Consider the following 13,511-nt stretch of genomic DNA (forward strand, 5'->3'; position numbering starts at 1 on the left):
TGTTAGAGTCAGTCTGGTCAGCCCTCCGTCAGAGATCAAAACTCTTTGTGCATTTCAATTTTAGGTGTCCCGCTCCATTCACTCAGCTACATTTCGCTAGGGGCATGCCATGGTCTGACGGAGAAAGTCATGCTAATCATTTCCCCTCATGTCTGGCTCCTGCTGGCTTAGGTCTTTTGTTAACAATCACCAAAGTCCATGACAGTCAAAGTCTGGTCCTTTACAGGACAAAGTCATTTTCTATGTTTGGGTCTAGGAATTCATCAATTTGGTCTTTGAAACATGTCCAGTAAAGCCATGCAGGCCAGAGGGAGGCCCTTACATAGCTATGGTTCAGAGAGCTTCATCGTCACATGGATAGACTTCGACTCTTCTTCAAAACTTTGTTTTGAAGAAAAGTCAAACAAGGTCATTTATGACAAAATTTTCCAAAAAATAGCCAGTCGACTTTTTAGATGTAGTCATGGCTTCCGTGGCCAAATGCTCTGTCATACAGTCCCTGCAAAGATGTGCCGAAAATTTCATCATTTGAGCCAAAATGTCAAAGGGAAAGTGAAAATCAGTATGTCCTAAAGTCAATGAAAAAGTGCAAAACACAACATTAGAAAAATGGGTTTTTAAGGAAGAAAAAATTAAACCCATCTCTTCCAAGCCTATATATACTTGTTTTTGCCCAAATCAAAGGCATTATGCTCTTGCAAGACTTGGAGAATGCATTGCAAAGGTGTGAGTGTGAGGTTGGAGAGTTTGAGTGAGTGGAAGCAGGTTTTGGAGGGCGCGACGCACATACCCAGGGGCGCGGCGCACACGCAGCCAGCCCGCCGTTGAAGGATTACACAGGCGCAGCGCATACAAAGCGCGCAGCGCACTGGGAATTTCGCGCGACGCATACAGACTAGGGGCCGAGAAACGTTGCCAAACCACCCAAAATTTTGGTGAAGGCTACCAAATCAAGAGGTAAGCCTCACGACATCACATGATCATCAACTTTTATCAATGATATGGTGTTTGTGAAGAGGTTTGAATGCCACCCAAAAATACATAAGGTCAAACATGAGAAAATCACCAAGAAAACAATGGCTGGGGTTGTAACATTGTGTTGTTAGTGCCAAGGTTTCACTCCACCCACCTATTCCCCTCACCTATCATTTTTCCCCATCCTCCCTTATCATTTTTCCTAAACCCCTACCCTAAGTCACTACCAAACCCTCTCCCTATTCCTCCACTATTTGGTTAACGCAAAATCACCATAGGACCAACTTATTGGGCAAGCAAAGCTGTGGAAGAGGGGTGCATGGTCGAAGGGTTAAAGAGTCAAACGATTAGGAGAAAATTTGGGTGTTTTCATAGCGCGCAGTGCACACACCAAGTAGCGCAGCACACTCATTGGGCGCGGCGCACATAGGGCCCGTCCACTGCGTAAATCCGACACTAGTGCGGCGCATACCCAACGCGTGGCACACTGGGAATTGCGCATGGCGCATAGAGATATAAAGCCCAGAAACTATTCAATCTGCCTAAAAATTGTTGGATGCTCACCAAATTTGAAAGGTAGGCAACCTACCTCCATTCTTGCATCAAACTTGAAAGGAATAACCATGGTTGTAGGGGTATAAATCTAATGCAAACATTTTTATAAAGCCAACAAAGGAAGACACAAAGAAGACATAATCCTAGGGTTTATGCTACAGTGACAGTGCTGCCAATATGTTTCAAACCCTATCCCATCAACACTATACCCAAACTACTCCCAAATCCCTGATAAATCTCTCCCTTTAAACCCATATTCCCATTTCATCATTCCCCTCCTAATACTCCCTATTTTATTGTCACCTTGGTGGCAGATTTTCAGAGCAACTACCAGCTTCATTGGAATTCAAGGGCAGCATAAAACTCAGGGTACAAACAGCAGTAATGGCATCCGAATTTTCATCAGAATATGAGGAGGAGACCCACAGTGACACAGCTTCGGGAGAAAGGGCCCAAAGGAGACATCACCGAAGTGGCAGACATCTTAGATATGAGCCAAACACCCTCACCGAGTTGCAGGCATGCCCTCTTGCTATGTCTTGTTTCCAGCACTTAGCATGTTTTGAATTCTGTCAGAGGGTGGCAAATGTCAGAGTTCATCATGAGTTGGCCCATCTTTTTGCACTTCACCTACATGGAGGACAGTTTATCTTGGCTGGGGTCACTTTCACATTGACACCCGAGACCATATCAGTGGCAACAGGCATATCAAACATTGGAGAGCAGTGGCATAAGAAAAAGAAGGTAGAGAGGCATCATTATGAGTCTTACATCAAAGACAGCTGTTTGAGCCACCTCACGAGAGTTTTTCCATTCAGATTTCTGAAAGATGAGTATGCCCCGCTCATGAAATACTTCAGTTGCGAGGGGAGGTTTTCTCGCCTTTATGCATACCACATCATGTTGCTCATGCACTTTACTAGGGTTCGGATGATGAACCTCCCATTTTTCAACTGCGGGAACATAGAAAGGATGAGAAATTTCATGCAGCACAAGACCCCTTGACAGCAGCTCAACAGTGTGTATCACTTTGCCCTTATCCGGATTTTGGTGGACCATCAGTTGGGATTGCAGGGTATCGCTTGGGAGGACTTCATCTCCCGTGACTTCTTCAGCGCTCCACAGGTGGTTTCAGAGGCAGAGCATGAGGTAGGGGGCCCATCTCATCAGTATGAGCTACATGAGACTGCCACTATGCCAGTATACATCACCTATCAGAAAGGTAGTAGACCCTTATTTGCAGCAGCAAAGCGAGTGTTATCTCCACTCGGGGTGGAAGGGGCCTCACTTCCGACATTAGCATCACAGGAGCAGGTCAAGGGTAAGGAGCCAGTGCAGGAGGAAGGGCCATTAGGTGAGCGAGAGACCGAGTTTGTTCTCCTCCAGGATGATGAGACAGATGCAGAACCAACAAATGCAGAGCTTATAGAGATCATCCGGGAGCAGCAATCAGAGATTGAAGACTTGTCCATTGATTTAGAAAGGGCCAAGTGGAACATGAAGTACCTGGAGTAGAGAAACAAGCAGCTTGAGGACCAAAAAACGATTATGGAGCTTCAAAACATTTGTGAACATTGCCAAGCTACTCAAAGGAGAAGAGTTCAACCCACATCACTGGAGCAAGCGATCAATGAGGATCAGGAGGCCTATCTCGAGATCAGGAACATGTAGTTGGAGAGGATGCTGGACAAAGCTGATCAGAACCTTGCTCTACTGAGACACATGACTTTCCGTTACAGGGTACGAAACATGAGTGCACAGGCCCGGATAAGGAACTTGAAGGCAAAATTGAGGAAAGCAATAAGAAGGGAAAAAAGGGAAAAAGAGCAAGATAGGCTTAGAATGTTGGCTGAGGCTTCCTTGGCTCAGCATGGCACCCCATAGAGAATCTCCAGCTCAAATTTCAAGAAATTTGGTGATTTTTTTGTCACATGGAAATTTTTTGGGTAAAAAACAGGGATTTTCTCCCTGTGCGCTGCGCCACTGGCACGACGCTAAAATTCTAGGGCTCCAAATGAGGAATGGCTTGCAGATTTGGATTCAGAATGGAAAATCATGACTACTGGTGTCCGGGCAAGAAATTTGGGCAATATCTGAGCCTCCTAGAGGTCAAAAACACCCACTCTCTGCCACTTTTTTGACACACAGAAAGTAGTCTTGGGAGAATGGAGATTTGGAGGGGCAAATGAGCACCAAATTTGAAAATTCTAGTTGGGTTAGGAAGTAGACAGGACAGGATTTCTAGCAAGCCCACTTGGGCACATTTTGGACACCTTCAAGTGCCCCAAAACAGGCCCCAAAGTAGCGCAGCAGATAGAGAAAATGGCACGATGCACAGAGGAAAAATTGCCCAATTTGCTTCCGTTTCGCGAAATTTCGGTTCGCGACTTCTCCAAGTGGGCCCGCTCATCTACAATTCAGTTTTTTGGCACCAAAGGCAGCATTTAAAGAGTTTTTTCTCCATATTAGCTTCTATCCAAGTGGCGAAGGAAGGCAAACGGTCACCCAAGCCAAATGTCATGTTTGTAGCGCTGCACCTGTAGCTGATGGTTGGCTCTTCATCTCCATTTTCTAATGATTCGAGTAACTCCCCAACCCTTGGGCATTCTATCTCTTCATGGAACATTCTATATATCGTATGTAAGCTATTTGCAAAAGGTTGGTTGGCTTGTAACTTCTGGGAGACTGTGGGAAAGAAACTTTGTTTCTTCACTATGTATTTTTGACAGAGAATTAATGAAAGGCAGTGGCTCTGTTTCATGAGATTCTTATGGTTGTGAGTGTAGAAAATGTGTCTCTTATGTTTTCATATGTATTCTGTTATGTTTCATAATTCGATTCATGTTCATTTCCAGTGAAATTTTTTGAGTGAGATTAGGTAGAATTCAATTTTATTGCTCTGCCTGTGGGAAAATTTCATGTTCAGTGTTATTCTTCTGTTGAAAAGGATTCATGTCACTATGCCCTTTTCACTTTCTTCAGCAATCTCTTCATGTCGTGGTACCTCAAACTAAACTGTTATATTTTCCGCCTACCTTGCCTCACAGAATAATCTGTGCCTTTGTATTAAATTCTCTGTTCTTTGCTGAGCGCTGGTCCCATAACATCCCAGAAGCTCAGTCATTCATGAAAATTGTTTCCAGAATCCCTATTCACTTACTAGCCTAAGGTAAATATTTCATTGTAAGTCATCTTAGACCGTTTTTTTCTTATCCATTGACTGAGCGTGACACAGAGAGAGCCCTCTCCTGTTCTGGTGGGGCTAGCTACCAGACTGAGTGTGGTTTGTGGTTACCCTAATTTTTGCCTTCCTTCAGCCTAGGGTAGATTTAGGTGCTAACACTAGGCATTAATGCACTCCAATGGACCATCCGTGGGTCTCGTGGCAATGGTGGTTCCACCTCAGCAAGCTGGTAGTGAAATAGAAGCACCCGCTACAGAAATAAGGTCACTAGAACGGAATCAAAGCAGAACTAATTTAGGTCTCCCACCTTCACTTTTGGTAGCTGGTGCTTCATGTTTATCTTCATGGCTTCCGCCCAATTGGAGATCGTCAGCATCGTATAGTCGATAGCATATTGAAACTTGGATTTGTTAGTTTCATGCTGCGCTTGAGATCTGGCCACTCTGTTTATGGTCAGAAACAACACTCTCAGCACAAGATCCCAAACAGTCATGATCTCTATCTTGCCGCTTTTTGATTTTAGTGCTTCTGTGAAATGTTTTGCAAGTAGCATGCTCACACTTTCCCCAATAGGTCTGGACCCATATAGATTGACTATCTCTCCTCGTTGAGACAGTCCTGTGATGAAATAAATGTCAGAAGTTTCCAACTCTAATTCTTGGTCCTGGATGATAAACACTTCCTGATTGATATCCCAGAGACTGATAAGATACCGTAGAAATTCGAGTTGAGCCCACATCCCTGGTGTGAGGAAGAACTTGACGATCCCATAGTTCCTCAAATCATCCAAGAAATTTGGATCAACCATTGCTTGTGTGTCAATATCCTCATGCTCGCGTTCCTTCCAATCCACCATTTTTCACGATTTTTTCCCTGTAAGAACCATATAATCAAGTCAACAAACATCTTTGGCCAGATAAATTTGGATTCAAATGGACAAATTGAGAAAAAAACATGAAAAATTTTGTTCATGTGCTAGTGCAACTATTTTAAAAGTGGTAGCTCCGAAGGCGCACTTGGCAGTCTTCATAGCCCCTAATTGGCTCTTACCTGCAACTGACGGCTCGAGGAATGGCCTCCTGGATCTCCCGCAACTTGCTCTAGAAAAATTAGGGCACAAGTGGGTAAAAAGCTCTTCACACAAAGGTAAAATGGTAAATGGTAAAAAATAATTACTTTTTCCTCCTTTTATTCATTTTTTCATGAAATATTAGGGTTTTTAAGTATTTTTGACCTATTTTGCCTCAGAAACTGGATAATGCATTTACCTTTTTGTGCAACAACAGGTGACAGATTCTTGATGATGGTACTGGAGTCACGTTTCAGCTCTTTTCTTGACTAGTAAAACTCAAATGAAAATATTGCCGAGTATTTTTCCCTTTTTGACTCGTTAAAGAGGATAAAATGGGGGGTCCTCTTTCAAGCTCTTTTTCAACTCTTTAAACACGAAAATATTGCCGAGCTCTTGTCATTTTGAACTCATTAAAGGCTGTGAAACATTGTTTACCTAGTATACATTTACCCCTTTTTTGGGCTAGGATAAACTATTTACGAAAAAGGTACTCCTTGATTGAAATGGTCAAGCGGTACTCTCAAGTATCGTTTTCTACCTTTTCGGGCTCGAGAGACACAAATGTATGAAAAGGGACCATGTGGATTTTTCTATTCCATGTCTTTTTCAAACTATCTAAACATGAAAAAGATATTGAGTTACACCTTTTTCAGACTCGTTAAACATTAAATGACATCGGATTCGTCACCATGATAAACATGAGCTTCTCCTTCCTAGCGCTCATTAAACTTACTAGGTTAGATTCATCCGAAGGATGAACTTACAGTGCAATCATATGCTATCCCCTTCAAGCTTGTGATTTAAAAAATAATTGGGGTACCTACCAAAATGGTGGGGGAAAAATGGGAAATTTTATCAGTTGTGTTGGCAGCTCACTCTTGAACATGACACTTTCTGCTTTGTGTCGGGTTGGGATATCCTCATTTCTTCATTGACCTTCCTAGGTTGGGCCATTTATTTTTGCCTTCCATTTTATCTCTACCACGTCATCATAACCACTGATCCTATGGATCCAAAATCTGCCAAACTCCGGAGTCGTGTCGCCGATATGTTCAAGAGTTGTCCTTCTACAGTTACCCTCATTCTCGATTCTCTGCATCATCCGAAATCATTTGCCTCCCTTTGTCTCGTGTCGATGGTGTGGGATACATCATGGCCCTCCTTCGACATGGTCACTTCCTGTCGACTTAGCTCATTATCTAGGAAGCTGGTCGTGAGACTCCCTTCCAGTAACTTATAGCTTGCATGCCCTAATGGCAAGTTCTTCGCACTCCATGACAACTTCACATCATTGGTTTTCGATTAGGTGATTTCGCGGGTGTTCGACTTCAATTCCTTTATTCACATTTCGTGGATTGTGTTGATAGTAGCTTGAGAACCATTGCCATTATTGGTGGTTTCTCTTGCGCTTGTTAACAATTCACATCATCGACTGGTAATCAAGCGATTTTCTAGCATGTTTGACGTCAACACATCTATTCACATGTTAGAATTTGTACTTTGATCGGGTCGTGTTGGAGTGCAAGACCTTGGGCTCATGTTACAAAAGTCTAGGTTGCAAGGTGATGTGACATGATTATGATGATATACATGTCTCTTTCAGATGGATGGCTGTGACCATACCATGAGTTGTTATATGTGATCCTTCTCATTATTGGATGGTTGCAACCATACCTTGGTTTCGATATGATCCTCTTTATTGGATGGCTGCGTCCATGCCTGGATCCATTTACATGATCATTCTCTGGATGGCTGTGTCCATGCCGTGATTCATGTATCATTTGACAGAGTTTTCAGTAATGTATATTTATATGTACTTGCTTGCAAGTTCTCCGACGATGGACTCCGGTTCCCTGCACTTATTCGTAAATAATTTCACCCCTCACTCTAGTTCGACCTTCACGCTTTAGGGGGCATCTGTTACACAACATTTTTTCACTGTCCCTGTACTACCCATTCCATGATCCTGGAGGACCTCTACAATGAACCCTACATGCTTTCCCATCATGAAGAAACTCCCATCATGTCCCTCTTCATGAGTAGAACAATTCCCTTTTGCATCATTTCCCAAAAATCTTCCTTTTACCCCAGTTTACAAGACTGGCACTAATGATCTATGTCCTCCTCACACTGATATGCAGAGATTAAAACTATCACTAGATCTGATCAGAGCGACTGAGCCCTTTTTCATTCGTGCCGATCCTCTTTTGGCAAGTTTTTTCAATATGGATTCAAAGCTTCCAGGTCTAGAAGTTTCGTAACAGAAGTCTGGTAAATGGTTAGGCCGAATAGAGCCGAGGAAGTCAGTTGGGGCTCCTTTTCCCTATTAGGATGGAACTAACCCAAGAGATAAGGCCTTATACCATGATAAGAGGAACCATCTCCCCTCCATACAAGCTATATAAACCTCTCTTTTTCCCAAGCACAAGCTAGTTTTGAGTTTCTATTTTGGAGTTTTTGGAGTGTAAAGTTTTAACAAGACATCTATAGCTTGTAACTCTCTAGTTTATGTTTGAGGGAGAATTGTGTGTTTGGTTTGGTTTGAATACTAAAGGGAATAACCTTAAAACTTCCATTGTTGGGGCTATCCATGAGATGCAAGCATAAGTGTGTGGGAACTCGGATATGTCGGAGGAGAACAACAACTTCAAGGCATTGGTTGTAATCTCTTTCTGAACTTATATGAATACAACTATTGATTGATTTCATACATGAAGTGTTATCTAACATCTTTATGGCTTAATGTTCCTTGACCTATTAAGTAGGTTGAATGCACTTTGTATGTTATCACATTTGTTGTTTGCTGTTGTTTACTTGTTTCAGGTATTCGAAGGAAGAAAAAGAAAGATAACTAGAGTAAGGAAGCAGGATCATCACCAAGCGGAATAGCATACTAAGAGGTAGGCCCTCTTATTTGATTCTAGCTTAAGGAGATTTTCCATAGATTGTTTGTTTGTCGCTAGACCCATTCTCTCGGGCTAGAGGAATTGTTTCTGTCCACACTTAGAACTTACCTACACCACATCGGAAATTGAAGGATTGAGATATTAGAACTCTAGTGCAGTTGAAGTTTTGAAAAGTTCTGATATAGAGGGATTCTGATATGGGGCTAGCACATGGTCACAAGATCTCAATGAACCAAGGGCACAAAGCAGGTAACAAAGGGAGAATGGCCACTGACAGGAGTGTGAATAATTAACACCTTAAAGCTAAGTGATAGGTCATAGCTTGCGGTCCTATGATGAGAAGCACTATGAGGGTTAAGCAGAAGGAGCTCAACAATCAAAGGATTAGAATATCAGAACACTGCAAAACTATGATTACTGCGATATGGAATCACTTTGATAAGGATGTACAGAGCTATAAATAATGTATGGGATAGTAGCTGCAATATTGAATGAAGGCACAAAGGAGTTGGTCATTGAAAAAAGACTAATCCTGTGGAAGAATATGTAACAAGAAACTGAGGACAACATTGACAACATAAATGAATTTGAGTGCTCGAAGGAAGAAATCAATTGCTTCACGTCCATGAATGGTTGAGGTAAATAAAACCAGAATGGTCACCCCTATGGGCTCTCAAGACCTCTGAAATGATAAATAAGCATAAGACTCTTGGAGGAGTGTGTAGGTCATCTGAGAATTTATTTCTCAGTACAGGATCTCTATGCAGGTAGACCACGAAGAACTAAGAGGACCATTTATGTTTTGGGTGATGTGACAAGAAACTATTAGGGGACGTAAGATCAGAAATTGAAGCCATCCATAAGTAAAAATTGGTAGCTTCAGAAAAGTACAGAGAGACTCCCGTGTGCAGTGTGCCTTAGTGGAAAAAAACCATCACTACCAATGGAAAATATGGGGAGTGGGCATTGAAGCCGAGAGATTGAAGAACCTGAGAAGACATAGTGTAATATAGTGGAAAAAGAAGCATGAGGACTATGTGGAGAGTTGCAAGGGCAGTGCTGAGGAGTTGTCAGTGAAGAGCCCTTGATAGTGATAGTGAGTTATGAGGGACTATTTATAGCAAAGGGTGGGGTGACCCTTGACATTCCCCTTTGTGACAGTTCAACTACCCTCATGACTCTTCATCTACTCTATGGCTGTTACATCGAACTATCGACACTTGACTTACACTTGACATGATGTTACATTACAATGTACATGTACCCATGTGAGACAAAATGGCTTGAGAAAGCTATGCTAGACATCACTCTGACTTAGACAACCATGGAAGTCCAACTCCTAAACATCCTCACAATGATCAACAGTAGCATACTGAAGCCAAGTTCGATAGTCCTTGATGGTGTTTGTGTGCTCCAAGGTGACATCTTTCTAGAACCTAACTCTTGCCTCCATAGCATCCGGGTACACTGCTAGGGCTCCTTTGTCCAACTCGTTTGAAATCATGCGCATCATTGTCTTCAATGTGGCCGGAGCAACAACATACTTGTGCATGATGTCTGCACTAATGGGAAAGTCTGGGCTAGTGGGAATGCGCATCAACTCGTTGAAGTAAGAGTCAAGCTCTAGTCAGACCTGTGCCTTTGTCTTCACCTGGGTGAGAGTCCCAATAGATGGGATCACATGTGAATGCACCACAACATCCATACTCTTGAATATACGTGCATGGGAATCTTGTATACTAGTGATGAGCTGCGGGAGCTCTTCATAGTTTCGGATTTGATTCATGATACGTGCCTTCAGATCGACCACATTGACATTCATCATCTTAGGCAAGTGAAGATGGGCTCTGTTGAGATGGAAAACTTCCTTATGCACGGTACCAAACTTAGAGTACAATGCTCACATAACTGTGTTAATGGACAATACTTCATCTAGTATTTCCTTCTTGAGCTCAACTCGGGCGGATGTTGTCACCAACTCTCCTCCTTCCTTGGTCGTCTGTAGTTCCTTAGCCATTCACTCATTCTTAGATATCAAAAAGTGAACACTTGAGCTAGTGGCTTCGGCATACACTTTGGTAGAATCGGCCAAGGCTAATAGATGTTTGCGCATGTCAGACACGATCACTCATTCCTTAACTTCCGCAGGAGATGTATGATCATCCGGAGTCGACACTCTATGAGACTACAAAACTCTATGTTGAGACTCATCGAATGAGATGTTGTGCATCTCTCCTTTCGGCTGATCTCCAAGGATCTCGGTGCCTCCTTGGTCACTTGAGACTTTATCATCATGTGGATGTGGTGAAGCAGGTAAGTCGACCTCTTGGTGGTGAGGCATGAGGTCAATGTCCTGTTCCAATTCTCGTTGCTCCATATCCGTATCCAACTGTTGAAGTGCTTGCTCTATCTCGTGAGTGAAGTCTTGCTCCTACGATGGTTCACCTTGTCTGCCTAATGCCAGCTATTCTGATGAATCCACAACCTATATGGGTGTTGTTTCATTCGTTTGCACATGTTGTGCCCCCTACTGTACCTATTTTTTCTGTACTTCCCTCTCCTATTTCCACAACTCTTCTTCCTTCCGAAGTTGCTCCTTCAACTCATGCAACTCCTTTTCTGTCTCTTCCATACATTGTTTCTCCCTTTGCCTTTGCGCGATTCTCTTGACGCGTTGTTGTCTCTTTGCCTCTAAGCCATAGCTGCTTTTTCCACAAGTGGATCTTCTCGGAACTTGCATCTTTTCTCTTCCTCCATGTGGTCGACACTCATCCTCTTTCCCTTGTCGCGCACTGGTATGCTTGCCTTTGTTACTACTGTTGTTGGTTTTGGTGCTCTCTGGGATGCTAATTAATTTTGCTTTGCTAACCACTCCATAGCGAAGCCGACATGTTCATTGGGTTTGGAGAAATTGTAGCAATATCTCCATGGGTCCTCCTCCGCCCAATGACATGCCCCATGGATCCAATTGAACTGTACTCTCGTGTAGTGATCTTTCAAAATACAATGTGGGTCATATAGATTGTAACTTCGGAGGTCGAAAGGATACTTATTTATTTGTTTTGCTTCGAAATCTTCTTGCTTGAAATTCCTCATCTCATATAACCTAATCTGCAACGGAAGAGTGGGCCAAGATGCCTTCTTCTTTCGGTGTAGTCTAGTTGTCAATCCTGCCAAGATGTGATATGCTACTTCCTGAATGATGAGTATGTCCAAGGAAAACTTCGGTAGAACATGCGGAGGCTTCTCTGCACTGAACATTTGTATGAAGGTGCCGGACAATGAGGCATACCAATTAGCAATGTCTATTAGTGCCTCTATTGCTGCGCTCTACATGCAGGGTGGATCCTGTTTGAATATCATCCTGTAAACTAGGGTGAAAAAATGATTAGAAAACCGTGTGATAACTCCTCTGAAGCTGCATTCGGACAACAACTTACAATATGTGTTCACAGGAGTCTCCATTGGTGACCAAGCCCACTCCAAGCCCGGGAACTCCTGTTGGGCACAGATTGCATCTAAGATATAGATGGACATGTAGATCTCTGCTTGTATACCTTCGGGTGACTGTTGAGCCCTTGTTACCTGTTCCTTCAGCTGATGGGCCAACATGCTAGATTAGTTACATGTTTTTCCTTATCTTGCCGGTTGGTCCGGCGCGAGCACCCAACTCTCAGGGAAGGTTTCCGTGCTTTCTTGGCCACACAATCAATATGAAAATATGACCAAGTATTGAGACGCCTTCCACAATATCTTTGTCTTGTAGATCTGGTTGGGTGTCAACCTAAATCTAGCTGGCTCCTTTACCCAAGTCTTCAAGATTTCTCTGGAGTTTGCATTGTTGTTGGGTATGTTGAAGGGAGTCTCCATGATAGTCACGGGCTTCGACATCTGATACATCTCATCATAATATGGTGCCCAGGAGGTTGCAATATTCATCCCACTGACATTGTTCAAAGTCGTTGTCTTAGGATCAGTGTGTGAGATGATCCAGCGTATCATGTCTGCACATGGGAACGCAGTTTATCTGCATGAAATACGATACAAGCTGGACTTGTGAATCTTCACATACACATGGCGGCCTTCGAGGTCTTCCCTAAAAGTTCCTACAAATGCTTCATTGACTTCTTGCCATTTCAGCTTGATGTCCTTGTCTAGAAACAACTTGGTATCTTCATCGATCGGTAGACATGCAGACACCTACTCAACTGGTGCTCCAGTTGCACTTCCATGAGTGTCCTTCGATCCTGCTCTCTTGGAGGCCATTGATCCTACATTGCTAAGAGGCAGATGGACACCTAAAAGATATGGAGACAAAGCGACATGCATGGCAAGAAAAATGTCAGCGAAAACCAAAGCAAATTCGGGGAATGCCATAACACATACCTGGGGAATGATAGACAAAGATTGCACAATTTCTTCTGGGAGGTTGGGTGACTAGTTGCTAGAACTGCACAAAAGGCAGTTTGGGCTATCTGGAAGGAAAGACTGGCTATTGGATTTGCACAATGCACAATCCATACTGACTGTTGATTGTTGGGATTGCATAATGCGTAATTCTAGTTGGCAATGGCTATAGGCTCAAGGACTACATTACATAATTTTCTGGGCCAGAAGTCACTATCCCTCAGAAATGTGCAAAGTAGTCCTGAAGATAGTGCCTAGGTAGAAATGCACATTTATGGGGAGGAAGACATAGCCTTCCTTCCCTGGATTGTGCAATGCTGTCTTGGTGAGGCAGAGTCTGGGCCAAGGCTGGCCAGACTCACCGACGGGCAACTTAAAGAAAATGTGAAAGTGAATGCATAGCGAAACTAAG

The sequence above is a fragment of the Pinus tabuliformis genome, chromosome 1_2 (assembly GCF_031772625.1).
Source record: "Pinus tabuliformis cultivar Carrire ecotype Pingquan chromosome 1_2, CPIR1, whole genome shotgun sequence".
Classification (NCBI taxonomy): domain Eukaryota; kingdom Viridiplantae; phylum Streptophyta; class Pinopsida; order Pinales; family Pinaceae; genus Pinus; species Pinus tabuliformis.